Below are 22,875 nucleotides of genomic sequence, written 5' to 3'. Positions count from 1 at the left end.
CACTCTGTAGACTGTAAGTTCTTGGAGGACAGGGACTGCTTTTTGTTTGTTTGTTTTGGCCTTTGTATTCCCAGTGGCTGGCACAAATGTGTGTTACATAGTTAATAAAGAAATTCTGTTGAACTGAATTGAATTGAATCAGAAGAGAGAACACATGTGAGAAAATTAGAAAACCTTATTGTACTATATAAGAATACTTCATTTTTATTTGAAGAACATACATTGTGGGACATTTATAGAAAATCTTGGAGGCAGTCCCAAATAAAATATGAAATCTTCTTGTTAACATGAATGAATAATGACACCTAATGTTTATATAGCCTTTGTAGTTTCCAAAGCTCCTTCATATACATTATCTTGTTTGATCTGTCCCAACAAACCTGTGAGTTAGATAATTCAGGTGCTACTATCCCCATTTTACAGATGAGGCAACTTAGTCTCAGAAAGGTAATGTGACAAGCAAGACCGTGAATATGTGTGTTTCCATTGCAGATTTTTTCTTATTACTTTGAAATTAATGAAATATAATGTGTCTACAGAGGCATAAAGAATTGTTCCAAAATCCTTTTCAGAATTGGAAGTGTTTAAGATAGATAAACAGTGCATGTGTTATGGAAAGAATGAAATAAGCATTTATTCATCACCTGCTATGTACCAGGCACTGTGGGGTGTTTTACAAATATTATCTCATTTGAGATTCACAGTAACCCTGGGAGTTATGTGCTCTTATTATCCCTTATTTTATAATTTATATATATATGAACTGAGGCTGTGCCTTAAGTGACTTGCCCAAGGTCAAACAGCAAATGTCTTAAGATTGTATTTGAACTCAAATCTTTCTGACTCTAGGACTAGCACTTTAGCCACTGACCTACCTAGCTGTCTCTATTAAATTTTTACAATGTATCAGGCATTGTATTAAGTACTGGGGAGTACAAATATTAGCAAGCAAGAGTCCTTTCCTCAAAACACTTACATTCTATTATGGTAAGACTATGCATAAAGAAAAACCAGGTGAGATAGGGGAAATAGAGGTTTTATCTCAGACAAGATAAGCAGAAAGCTCACCTATCAGAGTCCTGGGTGGCTCCTGGAGTAAGGTACAAGTTGTTGATAGCCAAAAGAAAGGATGAAGACCACAGGAAATATGGCATAATTTGGAGCTATTGGCCCCGGAATGATGTGGAAGCTTGGTTTTAGGCTAAATAAGCTAAAAACTCACCTATCAAAACCTAGGATTTATGTTGTACTTGACCACATACTAACAAATCCCCACACCTACCATCCCTGACGACAACAACATTTGCCACTTCGTTTGCCACTCCTTTTGTGGGGGAAGCTGGGTTTTCTTCACTCTATAAAAAAACTCATCTGTAAGTCTTGATTCTGCCATGTATTTTTAAAAAATCATAGTAGCAATAATAACACTCAGTTTATATTTTAAAGTATATAAAATGCTTTTCTCACAACAGCTGAGTGTAGTCTCATTTTACAGTTGGAGAAACTGAGTCTTAGACTTGCCCATGGTAGCATAAGTGATAGATCTGGGAATCAAATCCACATCCTTTGATTCCCCCCAAAATTCTTACCACTCTATCATGAAACCACATTTTTGATTTTTGGCAAATCATTTCACTTCTTTGGGACTTGGTTTTCCCATCTCTAAAAAGGATTTGGACTAGATATCTCTAAGGTCCTGTTGAATTCTAAAGTTCTCGACTTTCATTTCTCTCTCAAGGTTTATGTTGAGCCCCCATTTTACAGCTCACAACATTAGCCAGGCCATGTTTTAAACCTACTTAGCTAAGAGAAGGAGCTGTTAATATCTCTGGGGAGTGGGTAGAGCTATTTCATAGAAATATAAATATACTCATTTAACTTTGAAAATACACATCTCTCCAGGGCAGTCTGCAAGACATCTGGAGCACTTCTGGGACAAGCCTGGATTTTGAAGATGTGGGGCTTATTCCTTCCACTTCTGTACAATGAATGGATGACAGCAGCCCACAGCTGCTTCAGGGTGCCCTTGTTTACCCGATATGGGACATGTGGGTGTTCCGGCACCATTGTCTAAAAAGCCTGTTCTTTTTAGGAGTATCAGTATAAGGATAACAATTGTTAGTGTGCCTTACATTTCTAGAGGCCTTTCCTATGCATTACTTCACTGTGTCCTCATAACAGTTCTGTAAGGTAGATGACTTCAGAGAGGTGAAGGATATGGATATGGACACAGAGTTGCAGAATTGGCACTAAAATCCATGGTTCCTAACACTGAAGACGGTCTTCCTTTCTCTATAAGATATAGAATAATTTCTTTAGAGGCAGCGAGGTAGGTCAGTGGCCATTGTGTTGGGTCTGGAATCAGGAAGCCCCAAGTTCCAATTTGGTCTCAGACTCTTACTAGCTGTGTGACAGTGTGCAAGTCATTTACCCTATGCCTCAGTTTCCTCAACTATAAAATAACATCTACCTTCCAGGGCTGTTATGAATCTCAAATGAAATAATATTCATAAAACACTCAGCACAATGCCTGGCATGTTTTTGTTGTTTTGTTAATCAGTCGTGTCTGACTCTTCATGATCCCATTTGGGGTTTTCTTGGCAAAGATATTGGAGTGATTTGCCATTTCTTTCTGCAGTTCACTTTACAGATGAGGAAACTGAGGCAAATAGAGTTAAGTGACTTGTCCAGAGTCACATAACTAGTAAGTGTTTGAGGCTGGATTTGAACTCAGTCTTCCTGACTCCAGGGCTGGCAATTAATAAATGTTTATTCCTTTTACCCACCCCTTCCTTATCATGGGAAATTCCCTTTGTCAACATAAACAGGAAAGAAGGACTAGGATTTAGTGGTGATGTTCTAGGACAAAACAGGACACATGGATAATTCTCCATATTCGTTGGCTTTTGGTCTCCCTGCCTGTTGTTCAGTTGTTTTCAGTTGCGTATGACTCTCCATGACCCCATTTAGGGTTTTCTTGACAAAGATATTGAAGTGGTTTACCATTTCTTCTATATCTCATTTTACAGATGAGGAAACTGAGGCAAACAGAGTTAAGTGACTTTCTCAGGATCACACAGCTAGTAAGTGTTTGAGGCCAGATTTGAACTCAGAAAGATGTCTTCCTGACTCTTGGCCCAGTATTCTATCCACTCCACCACTGTGCTGCTTGGGCCACCCTACTTGCTCAGGGTTGCATAGTTAGTGTCTGAGGCTGGATTTGAACTCATTTCTTCCTGACTCCAGACCCAGCACTCCATCCACTGTGCCACCTAGTTGCCCCCTACCTTTCTGTACTACATTTATTAGGAAAAGAAGGAAACTCTAGTGTCCCATTCATATAAGAAATAAAATAAATTAATTAATTTTAATAGTATAACTGTTTACCAGATAGTCCCCATATCCCTTGAAGATCCTCTCATAAGCTTCTGGAGGGATTATACATCCCAAGCTGGGAACCTCTATCCTGAGTTACCTGAGGCACATAGAATAGAGACTAAACATCCTGTCCAGGGTCATACAGGTATCAGTAGAAGGAATCGAACCCTGGGCTTCCTGGGTTCCAAGCCTGGCTTGCCTGTCACTGCACTGCATCTATAGGATATAATTACCCCTGCATCACACTGTCTCTAAAAAGCTACAACATTGGTGTTGTCAGGTGGCATTTAGACCTGAAGGAACACAGGACTTCAGGAGAGTTACAGTCAATATGGACAATTTCTCCATATTCCTATCTTGTGCAGAAATTGCAACAACTAAATGTACCCCCTTGGGTGGCTCTTCAGGAGTCTTTAACAATGTGATCATACATGTAAGTTAGAACTTTGGGAGCCCCAGTGGTAAGCTCAGTTCAATTCAATAAGTACTTTTTTGAGCACTCATTATGTATAAGAGAATTGTGCCATAGGGAAAAAAAAAGCATTGGATCTGAAGTTAGGAAGAACTGAATTAAAAACCCTTCTCAACCCTTAATGTTCTAATTGTGTGACCCTGGCAAAATCACTTAATTTCCCTGAGTCTCAGGCAACTATTTGTGACTGTAAACCATAGATAGCTTATGAGGGGGTTCCCACCCTGATGAAATAATTTGTTCTGATGTACTGACATGTATTCAACATTATGTTGCAGATGTGTGTATGGGTGGAGGGAGTGATGTTGGGCATTTTTTTGGGGGGGGGGTGGAATAATAGCATCGTTCTGGTGTTCAAGGATTGGAGTCTTTTCAAATGACTGGGATTAGAGTTGATTTATTTTTAAAGGTCACAGACTCAAAAGGCAGTTGTTTTAAACCTACTTCGACAAGAGATGGGTCTGTTTGATCTAATATAGTTAGGCTTTCAAGCTATTTAGAACACTTTGATGACTTAAAATTTGGTCTTCCCTTTGAGAAATGGCTGCTTACTCATTTTGATGATGACACCTGTTCTTTCTGGGTGTCAGATTTCATAAAATCAGAAACTGTTTGAGCTAGAAGGGGCCCTTAAGTCATAGCATGGTCTAGTGCAGGGCTACTTACCCTGGGATCTGTGGACTGTACTTTTAGGGGGTCCATGAACTTGGATGAGCAAAAAGTTAACATCTTTATTTTTATAAACCTCTAGAAGAAGTATAACATTTTCTTCATGAGCCATTATTTTGAGAAGGGGCCCACAAGCCTCCCCAGATGGCCAAAAGGGTCCCTGATATACAAAAAGTTAAGAACTCCTGATCTAGTGGGAAAAGTCCTGGATTTGGCCTCAGAAGACCTGATTATGACTTCTGGCTGCACTGCTTATTAGCTGTGTGACCCTGAGCAGTTGGCTTCATATCCCTGAGCCTCAGCTTCTTCATCTGTAAAATAGGGAGGATAATGGAACTTGTACTGCCTGTGTCAGAGGGAAAGCACTGAACAACCTGCAAAGCATTGTAAATGCAAACTATTATTGAGACTAGGTATGAGACCTATAATTTCATTGGTCCTATGGAATTCCATGTGAGAAAACTCCCTCTACTGATGCAGGTTGGTAGCCCCCTAGTAAAGGCCCTCACCACTACCTGTCTGATGTACTGCTATAACTTCTTCACTGGTCCTCCTATTTCTACTCTCTTCCTAGGGCTCAGCGAAGTGTTCTGCATACAGTTGGCATTTAATGAATGTTTGGTGAATCCAACATGTGAAGATATTGAGGAAGAGAATGTTTTAGGCATAAGAAATATCTTAACAAAAAAACAGGCATTTATTATATGCGTCCTGTGTGCCAGGCATTCTGTTGGTACTGGGAATACAAAAAAAAAATGAATAAACAATACCTACCCTCAAGGAACTTACATTCTGCTAGGGAGGTTGCAACATTTATACACATACAAGTGTTATACAAGATAGAATGTGATGGTCTCCAAAGTATTCTAGAAAAATTTGAGAAGAGAGGGGAGACTTTTGTCTGGGGAAATCAAGGAAGATTCCTTGAAGGAACAAAAAGGATTCTGCAATGCAGAGATGGGCAGACAGTGCATTCCTGGCTTGAGTGACAGATAGCCTGTTTGAAAACAGAGACAGGAGGCAGGCTATCAAGTTTGGAAAACCACTGGTAGTACAGGTTTGGACGGAGTTTGTCAGGGTAATAAATGTGACTTAAGGCTGCAAAAGGAGGTTGGGGCCAGATTGTGGAGACTTAAATACCAGGTTTAGGAATTTGTATTTTACCCTTGAGTCATTATGTTTTCAACACAGGTTTGGAGGCAGGAGAGTGGCATGATGAGATATGTGCCTTAGGCAGATTTTTTAGGGAGCAGCTTTGTGAAGGACAAAGTGAAAGGGGGAGAGATTGGAGACATGGAGACCATGTGAGGAGGCTAGGTCAGGTGAGCAATGAAGAAGGCCTGGATCAAGGTGGTGCCCTAGTGAATGGAGAGGAGGTGAATGGGAGATATAAACCATCTTTTTTTTCCCTTGATAACTCCTATTCTAGACACAAAGCATAGCACTGTATGCCATGCAAAAGCTCTGTGCTAACTGAAATGGTTCTGATTTACATGTCATTAGAATGCAAACTCTTTGAGGGCATGGACTATTTTTGTCTTCCTTTGTATCCTCAGCATTTGACACAGTGCCGGGCGTATAGTAGGTGCTTAATAAATGCTTTTTGTTCATTTGTTTGATTGATTGAGAGACAGATATTGAAATCGAGTAGCCTCCCTCTCAGACCACTGTTCACCATGCATAAAGACCATACTGACCTAACCGTCAAACCATTTTCTATCAAGTGGATGAGAGAATAGCTTTCCCAAACATCAAGGTAGAGGTAATGCAATCATCTTACTACTAGCTGTCAGCCTCAATTGTATTTCCCTGAACTCAATTAATGTACCCCTTTGGCTTTCCTGGAGGGCAGCAAGTCAGGAATCAGACTTGCCCATGTGCAGAAAATGTGTTCAACAAGCTGGACACAGCAGCACTGACCCGGCAGCTTCCATCTGCACATTTAGCATCATTCAAAAAGCCTGGGGAAAGAGCTTAGCATCTTGAAAAATGGTGTTATTAAAAAAGCCAATATTCTAAGCTATGATGCATGCAAATGCAGTTGTTTTAACCTTTCAAAAATAGCGGAAGCCTATTATAACTCGTGTTATTACGTGGATTCAGACATGTCACTGTAAAATCATGCCTCTCTTTCCATCACGGGCTCCATCATGCTCCCAGTCACCCAGGCTGCAAGCTCAGATTTATCTTCGACTTCTCCCTCCCCAGACTCCTCATGTCAATCAATCATCTAGCCTTATGGGTTATGTCATTGTCATTTCTCCTGTACCTCTCCTTTAGTTTCCATTCCTATTGCCACCCTCCTAATTTAGGCCCCCTATATCTTCATTCTGCAACCTGCATGCTATCCTTTGAGTTGGTCTTTCTGTCCAGGCTTTTCTGGTTCCAACTATTCTATTCACCACCGTTGGATTAATCTTCCTGAAATAACACTTTGATCATACCATTCCTTTACTCATAAACCGTTGATACTTTTTCATTACTACTATGTCATAATTTGTATTTTATCTTTGCCTATGTACAAATTCCTTACCATGATGTTAAAAACATAGCATAATGTTACAGAAAGGTCACCAAGGAATTGGAAGACTTGGGTTCTATTTCTATAACAAGTCCAATGGCTTGGCCCCTGACCATCCATGTAACTTTGGGCCAGGCACTGAACTTCATTGGTTCTCAGTTTCCTCATCTGTAAAATGGGGATAATGATATCTACCCTATAACTCACAGGGTTGTTGTGAGACTCAAATGAAATATGTAAATGAAAGTACTTAGACACCTGTAAAGAACCATAACAATGTATGATATTGTTATCATGGAGATTGTTATTAAAGTCTCCCCTAACTTAGCAGTTTGACCCTGATCTGTCGTTTTAGCCACAAATAATTAGTCTTGTAAATTACTTTCTGATCTAACCAAACCAAAGTGGTATACTCCCTTCTCTAGTAACACACTTTAGTGCTCTTCCATTTCCCATGTCCTATGGGTGTGACGCCCTCCCTGCACTTTGCCTCATGTAAAAATCATGCTCATCCTTTAAGACTTAAGACTTAAACGCTTTCTTTCTCTTAAGTCTTCTCTATCTATTCACTGTGGCTCAGTGGATAGAGCACCAGGCCTGGAGTTAGGAAGACATATCTTCCTGAGTTCAAATCTGGCCTCAGACACTTACTAGCTGTGTGACCTTGGGTAAGTCACTTAAATTACCTCAGTTTCCTCATCTGTAAAATGAGCTGGAAAGGGAAATGTCAAACTACTCCAGTATCTTTGCCAAGAAAACCCTAAATGGGGTTATGAAGAGTTGGACCCAACTGAAAAATGACTGCACAACAACTATTCAATAAATGTTATTAAAGGACATATAACTGTGTGTGCTAGGCACTGGGGACGCTTAGACAAAAACCAAATGTCCACTGCCCTCAAGGAACTTAAATTCTACTAGGGAGGGGAAAACAACATGTATACAGATAAGAAAATGCAAAATACATAGAAAATACTTTTCGAAGGTAGGCTCCTAACAATTAGGAAAATCAGGAAAGACCTTTGGTAGGAGATGATATTTGAACTGTGTCTTGGGAAGAGCTAAAGCTTTTAAGAGGGGGAGGTGTGAAGGGAGATGCTCATTACAGGCCAGCAACACCCTGCCTGTGTAAAGGCTCTCAGACAGAAGATGTTGTGTGTTGAGAACAGCAGGTAGGACCGACACAGCCAAAGTGAAGAGTGCATGAGGAAAAATAATGAGAATTCAGTCTGGAAACATAGTCTGCAGCCAGATTTTGAAGGGCTTTAAATGCCAAACAGAAGACCTTGTATTATTTTTTTTTTTCGTAGAGGTAATAAAGAGCCACTGATGCTTTCTGATCAGGGGAATAATGTGGTCAGACCTGTGCTTTAATAATGTCAATTTGGCAGCTGAGTGGAGGCTGCATTGGGGAAGGAAAAGGCTGTATTTAGGGAGTACAATTAAGAGGCCATGGTAATAGTCCAGCTAAGAGGTAGTAAGGATCTGAGTTAGTGAGGTGAGCGAGTGGATGGAACAGGATGGATTAGAATTGCTAGAAGTTTGAAAACATAACTTCAATCAAAGGCAATATATGATGAGTGACAAGGCTGTGGTATAGACCAATGGTGTCAGACTCAAATAGAAACATCCCAGTGGGCTACATACTGACTGAAAAAACAAATTAACATTATTTATGCTGTATTGTAGATAGATTGAGATAGAATTGATGACTGAGTAGATATGCAAGATGAGTAAGAGGTATGAGAGAGTGTGTATGCAGATGGTATATGATAATAGTAGTATAATATGGGAATTAAGGAGGTCTAAAGGGCTCTGGGAGAATTGGAGAAGGGAGAAAAGAGTCTTCTTCGAGAAGAATTGAAGGTGACTCCAACATTATAAACATGAGAGACTTCAAGAATAATACTGTCTTTGGCCACCATTAGGAATTTAGAAGAGGTAGGTTTAAGGATTAGTGAGTTAATGAGTTCTGTTTTAGACCTATTAAGTTTGAAATGCTTATGAGAAATCTATGGTGTCAGGTCCATCTAGATGGGGTGATACATCTGGTTGGAGTGAACCTGAAAGGAAGAAAAGATGCTGAGTAGAGAGGGAAGATCTGAAGGGTCCATGAAAAGCAAGAAACACACTTAATCCATCTACTAGCCCAGTGTATTCCATAGAGCATGAGAGAAAATACTTCTAGGCTTGGAAAAGGTGGAGTAGGGAGTGAGGTTTCTTTGAATTGCAAGGAGATGTAAGAAGTATAAGAGAAAGATGTTTTATGGGAAAGGCTATTTGTTGACAATAGAATGGGGTTACATAGGTCACAATGGAAGGAAAGATGGTAGAGTGGGATAGGAACTTGAAAGGGAATGGGTGATATTGATGAGTGTGAGAGAACAGAACTAAAGCCTAAGCAGTCTCCGACCTTAAAGCTTCAGAGATTTTAAGTGGAGGAGGTTTTGTACCAGTTGGCCAGTAAGTTGTCATGATGCCCTTCTAAGTATCGAAGGTAGCTAAGCATTAGGTAACAGCTCAGATTTGATATGAATGTCATTTCCTGAGCAAGAGGCAGAAGGGGGAAGGGCATGCTGCCAACGTAGCAGCTGAGCAGATGACGGGCAAGAGGCCTGGTCTTGGTTCTGGCCTGGTGGCCAGATGGCTGAGTTGAAAGAAGCCTATGTCTGGGCCCCTGATGGTTATAGAGGGCTGAGTTGTGGTTGATTTCCTTACCCTCCAAACATTTGTGAGGTCCCAGGGCCTACCACAATACCTGATTGTTTTTCTCTCCTTCAGTTGAAGCTGGCTCTGGTCCTGGTTGAGGAATATATGTTGAGTATATGAAAAATCATAAACAAGAATGGTTGGCCTAGTGGTCAAGTAGCTTATTAGCTAGGGGAAGGGGCTTAAGGGCAAATGATATGATCCATAAGACTGACAGTTATCAGTATGGTGATTATATTACTTCTGCCTTGATGTTTGGAAAGGCAAACCACAGTTCTTTTCTCATCCACTTGATAGAGTACAATAGACCTATGTTATCTATCTATGCCCTGGTCTTGGTCTGGACCTGGCCCACCAGAAGTGATCTCTCCTTACTATGAAGTCGATTAATCTTATAATTGTCTATAGCACCAAGGACCTACTCAAACTTAGCCCAGTGAGCTGAATCATGTTAAAATGTAATTGGGAAATGTTTAACAAAATAAATAAAAATACAGTACAGCATAAATAATGTTAATTTATTTTTTCAGTCAGTGTGTAGCCCACTGGGATGTTTCTATTTGAGTCTGATACCACTGGTCTATACCACACCCTTGTCACTCATCATATATTGCCTTTGATTGAAGTTATGTTTTCGAATGGATACGTCTTACCCTTTTCTAACTGGCTTCCAAGACCGTAGGTGTGGACTGTCTTATCTTTCTGTATCTCTCACAATACCTCTTACAAGGCTTTGCATGTAGTAGGTGATTGGTAACATTTGTTTTGTCATCTTGTTTTTCTCCATAAATCTGCCCCTCTGGGATGTCAGTGTCCCTGTTACTGTCAGTAGCATCCCTTTCACCTAGTCTTCCATATTTGTAACCTTGGTCCTGTCTTTGATTTTTCATTTACCCTCACTTCTCACACCTAGTCAGTAATTAAGTCTGTTCTATCCACTCTCCCCCAATGTCATTTACATTAAGCCATTATTCTCTATTCCTACTGACACCAGCCTAGTACCTCCTCTCTGAATCATTCCAGTAATCCCCCGGCAGGTCTTCCTGCCACCATTCCCCCCTCTTTCCCCAATCCAGCCCCCCAATTCCTGAATAGGAGTTGTACTTTAACCTCCTTTCCTTTGCTCATGAAAAGGAATTGTGTGGGAATCCTTGTGTGGGAATTCCTCCCATCCTTTAAAGCTCAGCTCAAGCGGCACCTGCATCATGAAGTTTTTCCTGATAATGGTCTTTCCATAGCACTTTACAGTTATTTAATGCACTTATATAATGTTGCTTGTTAAAGTTACCTGGGTAACTTTATCTTATCCCTCTACTAGACCGTAGGTTTTGTAAAATCAGAGACCGTATCATGCCTAAATCTTATATTTCCCTCAGCTATTTTAGTTCAGTACTCTGTACCCAGTAAGTGCTTAATACTATACATTTTTAAAAATTTGAATTGTATTTTCCCTGAATTCCTAAACCCAGTAAGACACTCAACATGACATAATGGGAAGAATCAGGAGACCTACTGACCTCGGCTTCTGTGTCATAAAAGAAGCTCATTGTACCTTTGCAGGTAGATTTTTAAAATCTTCAGCCCTGGCTTGCCTCTCTCTTTCTCCATGTTATCAGCCTTCCTCATCCTTACCAGTGTCATAAAGATGAAAGCCCTTTGATATTAGAGAGCCTCTACAGCCTAAATATAGAGCTCTGGACTTGTATTGTCTGTTTTTATTGAACTTTAACCTGATCACAGCATTTCTTGTAGACCTTGGGCCTACAGACCAGATAGATGAATTTCATTGTCCTGTGTAAAGAAGAAAGAAACTAGTATGTTATCCAGTGGCACACAAAGTACCAAGGAATTGGTCCATGCTTCTAAATCTTGCCATAGCTATGGCTCTGGGAGAACAGCAAAAGGTTTAAATGGAAGAAACTTTTCTTGTATTGTCTGTAAAATGGGGGGAATAACTTATCTATCTCTATAGGTTGCTGTGTAGAATGACCAACAAGACTGTTGAAAAGCACTGTAAAATACCTATTGCTATTTGGCTACTTTCAAATAATAACAGTTCATTTGGGTTAGTGGCTCTAGTAAGATCCTATCTCTTTGATGTAAATCTATTTCTCTAATTTTTGGTAAATCACAGAATCACAGAGTTGGAAAATACCTCAGAGGTCTTCTAGACCAACCTGTAAAGGAACAGGAATGCCTTAATAGTAATCTTTGGAAAGTCAGGCAGGCAATTTATTCTGTGGCTCAGTAGATAGAGTGCTGGGCCTGGAGTCTATATTACCTGAGTTCAAATCCGGCCTCAGACACTTAATAGTTCTGTGACCCTGGGCAAGTCACTTAACTCTATTTGCCTCAGTTTCCTCATCTGTAAAATGAGCTGGAGAAGGAAATGGCAAACCACTCCAGCATTTTTGCCAACCCTGAATGGGGTCACAAAGAGTCGAACATGACTGAAACAATTGAACAGCAACAACAACAAAGCACTGTGTTATGTGCTTGGGGTTCAAAGAAAGGCAAAAATAGTTCCTTCTCTTAAGAAGCTTATATTCTATTGGAAATGACAACTGTAAATAACATAAAAGGTATGTAAAGAATAGATGAAGGTAATCTGAAAGGGGAAGACATGAGCAGATGGGGGGGACTAGGAAAGGCCTCCTGCAGAACAAGTGGTCTTCTAGCCTCAGCTTTAAGATCTCTAGTGATGGGGGGAAGGGGAACAAGCATTTGTTAAATGCCTACTGTATGCCAGGCAAAGTGCTGAGTGCTTTAAAAAAACTCATTTGATCTTCACAACAGCCCTGGGAGGTAAGTTCTATTCTTGTCCTCATTTGCAGACGAGGAAACTAAGACAGGCAGAGATTAATTGATTTGCCAGAGTTATACAGCTAGTAAGTGCCTGAAACTAGATTCAAACCCAGGTCATCTGACTTTAGGGCCTAATGCTCTCTACTAGTCCACTAAAATGCCTAGAATGGGTAATTGGGTACTTACTACCTTCCAAGGAAGCCGGTTCTGCTTCTTGGCACTTCTAATCTTTAAAAAATTCTTCTTTACCCCAAGATAAAATCTGCTTCATTGAAGCCTCTACCTTCAGACTTTCTGGGGCCATATTGAGAAGCTTATTTGCATGATGTTACTCCCAAACTGTCATTATGTGGCTCCACACATCTCTGACAGCTAGGTATGACTTGAGGAAAATACCATGTCCTCACAGAGGATGGTGAAATTCACCCTTCACTCACCTACCACGTCCTTACATTATGGCATGCATGCAGGATCCCCAGATCCAGCCAGCCCCTCCATTCTTAGGACTCTGCTCCCCCTTTCCTATGTGGTGGGTGTGTAGCTGGCAGATAGACTGTGAGTGCTTTGAGGCTGTTTTCATCATCTACCACATAAATCTGTCCTCTGACATACTAGAAGCTTTTAGAGCACTTTGAGAGAACATGATGAATTTTCATTTTTATAATCAATATGTGGTATACATTTACATTAAGTCAACAGATTTATGATGGAGCCACCTGCCCAATGATATAAAAGCATAGCACCCAAATGACACTTTATATATTGTGAGATCTTTCACAGTGGTCTTACCAGCCATTCCACACAACTCTACTGGTGGTATAGGTATAAGTAAGCTCTTGGCAGTGAAATGTCAAATCTTTTTCAGGTATCCAGAGAACATCTCTACAAAGATGTGTGGTGTGAAACAGCATGGAGTGAATTTAGAGTCAGAGAACCTAGGTTAAAATCCAGTCTTGTTGCTTGTTACGTATGTGACTCCAGGAAAATCACTTCACCTTTCTGGGCCTCAGTTTCCTTGACTGTAAACTGAGGGGATTGGACCAAATGATCTCTGAGATCTGTTCTGGTTTTAAATTTGTGATCCTATGAGGTGGCCCCACTAAGCTTGCTGGCAAAGATATGGTTGGGAGATGTTAAGGAACAAACCTGTCTTGCGGTCTCAAGGTTTCTGCAGGAAACCAAAGGGATGGGGCAGCTGGGTGGCACAGTGGATAGAGCACTAGCCTTAGAATCAGGAGGATCTGAGTTCAAATCCAGCCTCAGACACTTGCTGTGTGACCCTGGGCAAGTCCCTTAACCGTGATTGCCTCCCTCCCTCCTTCCCAAAAAAAAAAAAAAAGGAAACCAAAGGGATGGTTGGGTTGAGAAGGTAGCTAGCTAAGAAGGCTCTTGAATACACACACACACACACACGCACACACACACACTCACACACACACACATACACATATCACTGCTTAAAAGTAGAATTTTCCATTTATAAAAGTTCTTTTTGAAAAATGCATGTACCAGAGTTCTTAAGGCTTTCACAGCTGTTCATTTTTACATCATTGTTCTTATGTTATAAATTGTTCTCCTGGTTCTGCTCACTTTTACTCTCCATCAGTTTATGTGATTCTTCCTAGGTTTCTCTGAAACCATCCATTTCATCACTTTTTCTGATAAATTAGTGATCATTACATTTACATGCTATACACCAATCAGCCATTGCTTAATGAAGAGGCAACTGCTTAGTTCTTAGTTCTTTGCCACCACAGAAAGAGCTGCTACAAATATTTTTGTAAATATCTTTTTTTTTGAATATACATCTAGTAGTGGTATCACTAGGTTGAAAGTTATGCACAGTTTAATAACTTTTTTGGGCATCATTAGGGATTTCTTTCTGCAATTGCTGTACCAGTTCACAGCACTACCAGAGGTATGTCATTGTGCCTGTTTTCCCACATCCCCTTCACCATTTGTCATTTTACCTTTTTTTTGTTAATTTTGCCAGTCTGATGGGTGTGAAATACAAAGGATTGAAGATGAAGAAAGGGACCCACCCCTTGACAGAGGCGATGGACTAAATATACAGAGTGAGATACACATTTTTGGACATGACCAATGTGAAAATTTGGTTTCTTGACTGCATATTTGTTACAATGGTCCATCCTTCCCCAATAGTGGGGGTGGAGGAAGTAGAAGGGAGAGAAAAATAAATATTTGTTGGCAGGTTTCTCAGAGAAGGATCACACCCTAAGCTTTAATCAGCAAATATGGCATAGATTACAAATTCTTTGAGAGCAGGAGATACAATCTTTCAATTTTTGTAGCTTCCACAGCCCCTAGAAGTATTCCTTGCTAAAGTCTTGGTTAGTAAGTGAGTTATGTTCAAGAAATAAGTGAGTTATGTTCCAGTAAAGGGATAAGTACACTGTCCAACTGTATACACAATTCAAATGCTCCTTCCTGCTTGAAGCCTTTTCTGAGTCTCCCAGTTTCTAATGTTAATGACTCTTTTGAAATTACTTTGTTTTAACTTTTTGGTAAACTCATTGCGTATATATGCAGGAGAACATAAATTCCTTGGCAGCCCGTACTGTTTCATTTTTGTCATTGTATTTTCAGTACCTAGCACATTGCTAGACACATGGTATTTACTTAATAACTTTGTTGAACTGAATTGAATTGCCCAGCTCATGGCAGGTCATATTTCCTATGCAATTCTTCTGCGTACATCTTCTGACATGCTGAGTGAGGAGTAAGTCACAGTGAATCAACAGTATTCTTATTTGTAGAATGGGTAGTTTATCTCAGAAGCTCACATCAGTGTCAGTAACATTCCATGGGTGTCCCTAATGGATAGGAAATCTTTCTGTAGGAGTGGGGCAGAGACTGGGGAAAGGAAGAATAAGGAAAGATTTGGCCATTCCAGGCTATTTTAAAACTATCTCTGTCTCCAAAATGATTGAAACAAATGCTTCTGTTTTTGGAAAGAGATTTAACAGTAGGACTGAATTCAAGGCTTGGGCCAATTAAGGATAAACTATGATACACAAAAATTCTAGGATGGAAATGACATCAAGAGTCCGATAAGTATATTCTCCTACCACCAGGTTCCAAATCATCCATGAAAGATGAGAGTACCCTAGTTCTTCAAACATATTAGGATCATAATTCCTCAGCTACCTTTAGTACCCTTTTCAGGATTTAAAAATGCTCCTTCTTAAAAAGCAGCTTTCTCTTGTTAAAGTTTAAATTCTCCTTTGTTTTCATTTTCTGTGGAGAGAGAAGAATATTCACCCTTCCCCCTGGTAAAGGAAAGGACTTTGGAGCTTTAACCTGCTCATTTTACACATGAGGAATCTGAAATACAAAGACTTGCTTAAGGATATATATACAGCTAATAAGTGTCAGGATTTGAACCTAGGTCTTCTGACTCCAAAATCAGTGCTAGTACCACCACACCAAAATACTTTAAGACAAAATAATGATATTAAATTTTTCTTTTAAATTCTAACATTAAATATTAATAATATTTAAATTATTTTTAAAAAATAATAATAACTCACATTTCCAAAGAGCTTTGTGATTTACAAAAGCACTTCCCTGAGAGCAACCCTGAGAAGCAGGAAATATGCTCATTTTACAGATGAAAAAAATCAAGGCTCAGAAATGTTAAGTGACTTGTGTGGGATTACCTAGCTGATAAATGGCAAAACCAGGATTTTTGTTCTCCGATCTTTCTCACTCCTAATCCAGTACTATGACCACATTCAGGAAAAGTACCATATCCTTAAATAACTTTTCCCCTTCCAGTTTCTTTTGGCAACAGTGATACATATTCCATTCATTTCAGTTCAGCAAACATGTATTCACAAACTTGATCATTTCCACTCTCCAGATCACATCCATGATTATAGTTGACCCTGTATAGACCTCATAAACCTTTCAAACACCCACAGCAATTATTCATTAGAAATCTCTCCTTCACATTGTTTGCTTCTCCTACAAATCCAGGACAAATAATCACAAACCCAGTCCTTCTATTTGAAAAACATTACCCCTTGATAACTCCAGTTAATTTCTGACCCTGTAATAGCAATAAGTTGTATTTTTTCCCTCTTCCTAAGAACCCTTTATTTTTCACTAGCCTTCTCTATTCAGACTCTCTTTATCTCAACTGGTACTGCTTTCAGCTGGTATTCACCAGAATTCTTCTTTTTTCCAGCTACATTATATATCTGGACTTGCAGGGGTAGGGGGAGCATAATCATGGAGTACAAAGAAGATAAGAGGTTAGAGAACCTCCTTTCCTAGAAAATATGTTGACTCATAATCTAACAAAGTGAAGCCTGGTGATGCTATCTCTTTAGAGAGAAACTGAAGTAGTGGAAAGAATATTGGATTTAGAGTCAAGAAGACCCAAGTTCAAATCCAGCCTCAGATACTTATTTGCTTTGGGATCCTGGGCAAGTCATTTCACATCTCTTAGTCCCAGTTTTCTCATCAAGAATAATAAAAATAGTCAATATTCCTATAGTGCTTTAAAGCACTTTACATGTGCTGTTCCATTTGAGCCTGACAGCAACCAAGGAGGTAAGTGCCATTTTTATCCCCTTTATTCCCCTATGGAAACTAAGATTGAGGCTCAGAAATCTTAAGCCTCTTGTGCAGAGTCCCACTCCTAATAAATGTCAGAGATGACATTTGAACTCAGGTCTTACTGAATCCAAGTCCAGCACTCTGTCTAGCTAGAAGCCTAGCTATTTCTGGCAGTTGGGAAGGTGAATATCACCTACCTCACAGGCTTATGGTAAATATCAAATATGATAATGTTTAGTTATATAAATATGAGTCATTGTTCTTTGTAAATATTTATTATTTGCTATATAATACAATGGATTGAATCAATTAACTAACCAATAAGCACTTATTTAGCTCCTACTCTATGCCAGACAGTAGATGAAGGACTGAGGGTAAAAAGACAGAATGAGGAGATCAGACCAGGTAAGGGAGCTGTTACAGGGATGGGAAATGTTTTGTAAAAACTGGAAACCCACTTAGGCAAGAGGTAGGAAAGTGGGGGTATATGGCAGTTTTTGTTTTGTTTTGTTTTTGTTTTTGCTTTTTTGGCGAGGCAATTGGGGTTGACTTGCCCAGGGTCACACAGCTAGAAAGTGTCAAGTGTCTGAGGTCCCATTTGAACTCAGGTCCTCCTGACTCCAGAGCTCTATCCACTGCGCCACTTAGCTGCCCCAGGGATGTATAGTAGTTTTAATTCATTTTTCACATCTGGTGTTGTTCCAAGCATAACACTATCACCATTCATTTATGAAAATCAACCAACTAATTAGCATTTGTTGAGCATCTATTCTGTACAAATCCTTGCGCTAGGTTCTTAAAGATTTATGACACATGGGGCTTGCCCTCATGGGAGCCTATGCTGGGGACATTTAGTAGAATATAAACTTCTTGAGGGCAGAGGTTGTTTTTCCTTCAGTCTGTCTCCCCAGTGGCTATACACGATGGCCGCTTCATAGATGCTAGTTGGGCTGGATGGAGAAGCATGGAAACCCCACTGGCTTTGGAGTGAATTCTGATCCCCTCTCTATCACATGATACTGATGTGGCCTTGGGCAAATCTCTTGGCCTCTCTTTGTGTCTGGCTCCTTGCTTGTAAAATGAAGATAGTAATATTTGCATTATCTACCTCATAGGGGCTCTTGTGAATTAATGTGTGTAACAGCACTCTAAAACTACACTATATAGGATCATAGGTCAAATAATAATAAAAGCTACCATTTTCTATAATTCTTTAAGGTTTCAAACTACTATACATATATTATTTCCTTTGATTTCCCAACCCTGGGAGATAGATACTATTATTATCCCCATTTTATAGATGAGAAAACTGAGGCTGAGAGAGGTTAAGTGACTTGTCCGGAGTCAGACTGCTAGTTAGTGTCCAAGGCAGGATTTTAATTCATGTCTTCCTAACTTCCAAGTCTAGTTCTCTTCCCTGTATCACCTAGCTGGTTCAGAGCTAGAAGAGACTTCAGAAGCCATTTAGCCCAGCCGTTTAATTTTAGACCTGAGCAAATTGAAGCTCAGAAAGCATAATGTTACTTGCCTATTGTCACATGGGTATGAAATGCTAGGAAAGGAGACAGGAGGATCCTGTGACCCTAGAGTAGGGTTTCTTCACCCTTTTTTGTGTGTCCCAGATCCCTTTGGTAGGTAAAACTTATGGACCTCTTCTCAGAAGAATGTTTTTAAATGCACAAAAGAAAATGTGGAGGATTACTAAGAAAACCAGTTATAGTGAAAAAAAATTATCAAAATATATTTTAGAAAATAAGTTCAGAGGCCTCAGGTTAAGAACCCCCAGCTTTATAAGCAAGGCTCTTTGCCTTGTACCATATTTCAAAATATTGTATAGATGGGCAGCATGGTACAGGGCAGAGAGATAATATCGGTTTGCATCCTGGATCTGGAATTTAATAACCATGTGATCTGGGGCAAATTATTAAACCTCACTGGGCCTCAGTTTCCTCATCAATAAAACAACAGATTCAGTTCAATGACATTTAAGGTTCTTTCTAGTTCTAAATCCATAATGTAAGCTGTTATTATCAATAGGAGACTATAAGTAAGTTTCTCAATTGTGAGAGATTAAGAATAATTTGCATAAAAAGGTAAACCAAAGCAGAAAATGCTAAGTGCCAAGTGAATGAAACCAAGAAGTGGGGAACATCGCTTCTGGCTGCTGATGTTAGGGGAGGCCTTACTGAACCAGGCTATCAAGGATGGATATGATTTCTTTAAGCAGGGGTAGTGGGTACATTTCAGCCTGATCACTGCTGGGTAATCCTAGGTACATAATAATATAACAATAGCTCATAATTTTGCAGTGCTTTAACATTTGCCAAGTACTTTTCCTGCCACAGTTATTAACTCCTATTTTACGAATAAGGTAACCGAGGCTCAGAGAGGTGTGGAATAACTTGTTAGTTTCACAGGTAGTAAAGTGTTAGGGCCGTGATTTGAACTCAGGTCTTTTGACTCTAAGACAAGGATTATTTCCAGGACACCAGACAGCCTGAGAGGTATCACTCGAATAGAAACACTCCTCTACTACAACACAGAGGAAGTTGAGAATTGGGCTGAGTCATGATCATTGGGAGCCATCTATCTTATCACTCCCCTCTCTTGGGCAGCTCATAAGTTAGGATCATACACAGAAATTTACAGGAAATACTATGAACAAATGTGTTCATTTCACATGACAAATGGCTTGATTTGGTTTTGTTAAAATGGAAAATCTGAGCTAATGCATCTTACAGATTTAAGCAGTGAATAATTCTTGGGAAGTGGGGGATGGGGGGAGAAGGAGGAGGGGAAAGCTGAGCACTCTGAGTTATAGCAGTGCCAAAAGCTTCTGAAATTCGTTTACTTCACATATTTTGGGTGTTGTACTCATCAACAGCCAAACAGGGTTTCTCTAGAATTAATAATTGCAGCAACAACCACACTGCTTCCAAATTGAAATGTTACATGCCAAGCTTAAGCACATAGTGGCTATTTTGGGATTGGTTGTGAATCCCCTGAAAATTGAGATTTATAACGTAAATGCGACAGATCATTTAAATGAATGACTAGTTGGTGCTCATCAACCACAGTTCTTCTTTGTTGTTTTTATGTCATCAACAGAGGAATGAAGATCAAAAAGTGTAGAACAGTGGAAGGGCCACCATGCTTGGAGTTAAGAGACTTAGGTTCTAGTCTTTTCTCTCAGGCAAGACATTTCACCCAAGCTTCAAGTTCTGCTTCTGTTAGGTAGAGACTGATAACTCACACTTCCTCTGACTACATACTAGTGTTGCTGTCATTCTTAGACAAGGAAAATGAAAGTGCAAGTATTGTGTAACCAAAAAGCAGAGGTTCTCAATGTAGGGACCACATGGGAGTCTGTGAACTGTGGATGAGAAGAAAATTCCATCTTTATTTTCACTGACTTTGGTTTTCCTTTGTAATCCTGTGCATTTTATTATTTTTATTTTTTTATTAATTTCTTTTGATTTATCAACAATCACTTCCATAAACTTTTGAGTTTTAAATTTTTCTCGCCCTCCCTCCCTGCCTACCTCCCAAGATGGTGTGTAATCTGATATAGGCTATACATATATATTCCTATTAAACATATTTTCACATTAGTGATGTTGTAAGTAAGAATTGAAACCAATAGGAGGAACAACTAGAAAGAAGAAACAAAACACCATAGAAGAAAAAAATAGCAAATAGTATGCTTTGATCTGCATTCAAACTCCATAGTTCTTTCTTTGGATGTGGATAGCATTTTCCATCATGAGACCTTTGGAGATGTCTTAGATCCTTGCATTGCTGAGAAGGGCTAAATTTATCAATATTAGTCATTGTACCACATGGTTGTTACTATGTACAATGTTCTCCTGGTTCTGCTCACTTCACTCAGCATCAGTCCATACGAGTCTTTCCAGGTTTTTCTGAAGTCTGCCTGTTCATCATTTCTTATTGCACAATAGTTTATTTTAGGCATTTAAAAACATTATTCTGAGAAAGGGTCCATAGGCTTCACCAGACTGCCAGAGGGGTCCAGGACACACAAAATATTAAGAATCCTCACCATAAAGCAATCACAGCCCTACGCAAGTATAGAGTATTTTTATTACTTGAGTTCGTAAGTCCTATGTCCCTTGTTAAACTATGCCTGTAGGGAACGGTAAAGGAAGGAGATGAGCATTTCTATGTCACCTACTGTGTGCCAGTTGCTATGCTAGTCTTTTACAAATATTACCTCATTTGATGCTCACAGCAGCCCTGCAACATAAGTGCTATTATTATCCTCATTTTACAGTTGAAGAAACTGAGACAATCAGAGATTATGTGACTTGCTTATGGTCACATAGCTAGTAAGTATTTGAGACCAAATTTGAACTCAGGTCTTCTTGACTCCAGACCTAACGTTCTATCCACAACTCTGGAAGGTTCTACCAAACTGTTATTGTAAAATGATATACTTTATGCCTCTTATCCTATAAATGAACCTGGCTAAAGTGTAGAAAAACTCATCACCAATAGGTTGGCTGCCAGGTCAACAAATTAACAAAACAACAAAAATTTATTAAGTTGTGCCGGGCACTGTGGTTAGTGCATATAAAGAGAGGCAAAAGCAGTCCTTGCCCTCAAGGAGCTTACATTCTAGTGGTAAAACATGTAAATAAGTAGATAAATGAGATATATACAGGGTAGATGGAAAGAGATGATTTTTAAAATATCACAGCCAGACCTGAAGATCATCTGCTAAGGTATGGAGGATATGGAGGAATTTGATATACATTATGTGAGGGAATCACCAATACCCACAAAATCATTGATGTCTGACATATCCAAGAACTAATTTAATGCCTTCTCTCTGAGTCCCTTGACTGTGGTCTCCACCTAGCAGGCTTTTTTTCTGTTTTCCCTGGCATACCTTATTTTTCATATATTAAGGAGACACAGGTACCCCACAACTGCCATCTATACACCTCCGCCCCCATCTCCTTGTCCAGCAGATCATCACAGCAGTGGGACACACATGCAGTATCCAAGGAGGGAAGGGATGTTAGGTCACCCACTCAGCTTCAGCAGCGCCCTTCTTTCCATGACCTTCCCTAAGACAGAGGTTTAATTAGGCCAGTTCCTCTCTCACTGCAAATTCAAACTGAATCAAAGGCCACAGGGTTGCCACATATGAGGTGTGGAGGGCAGGGGTAGTAATTTATTTTTTTTCCCAAACAGTCCTTAAAAATATACTTCTGCACCTTGAAAAAGGTAGTTTAATTGCATGCAAAATAGCTTCAAATGCTTCTCTTCTCTGAATGAGTCTAACTAACATGTTAATGTGTGTTTTAGCAGTGATCTTGAGTTTTCAATACTTGGGTAATTTCAGTGAGCATGATTCTGTGTTCTTCTCCAGCAGTTCTGCCCCTCAACGCCTCCATTGTTGTTTTTGGTTTCTCTACAGAACTTACAGTGTTACCCAGGGCTGACTTGTAAGCAATATAGCTTTTTACTTTTTGCTTTTTCTTTTGTGCAGCTATTATTTCCTTCTTTCTTTCTTTCTTTCTTTCTTTCTTCCCTTCTTTTTTTTCTTTCTTTTCTTTTCTTTCTTTCTCTTTCTTTTCTTTTCTTTCTTTCTCTTTCTTTTCTTTTCTTTCTTCTTTCTTTCTTTCTTTCTTTTCTTTCTTTCTTTCTTTCTTTCTTTCTTTCTTTCTTTCTTTCTTTCTTTCTTTCTTTCTTTCTTTCTTTCTTTCTTTCT

At 39.5% G+C, this 22,875-nt stretch overlaps 1 protein-coding gene across 2 annotated transcripts in view; it reads left to right on the top strand.

Annotated features, from left to right (window-relative positions):
• ASAP1 (ArfGAP with SH3 domain, ankyrin repeat and PH domain 1) overlaps window positions 1-22,875 on the top strand; it is a 482,413-nt gene that overhangs the window by 41,705 nt on the left and 417,833 nt on the right. The window contains exon 1 of one of the 2 annotated variants that reach the window (XM_027845502.1): window positions 14,612-14,629. The exons of the other annotated variant lie outside the window; for it this stretch is intronic. The gene's annotated coding sequence lies outside the window, so the exon portion shown is untranslated. Of the gene's footprint in view, window positions 1-14,611; window positions 14,630-22,875 lie in introns of those variants that run through there. 2 annotated transcript variants of the gene reach the window in all.

Source organism: Vombatus ursinus, unplaced genomic scaffold (assembly GCF_900497805.2).
Source record: "Vombatus ursinus unplaced genomic scaffold, bare-nosed wombat genome assembly UNPS02014973.1, whole genome shotgun sequence".
In the NCBI taxonomy this organism is placed as follows: domain Eukaryota; kingdom Metazoa; phylum Chordata; class Mammalia; order Diprotodontia; family Vombatidae; genus Vombatus; species Vombatus ursinus.
Note: the sequence above shows the minus strand (reverse complement) of the source record. Positions and strands in the feature narration are given on the sequence as shown.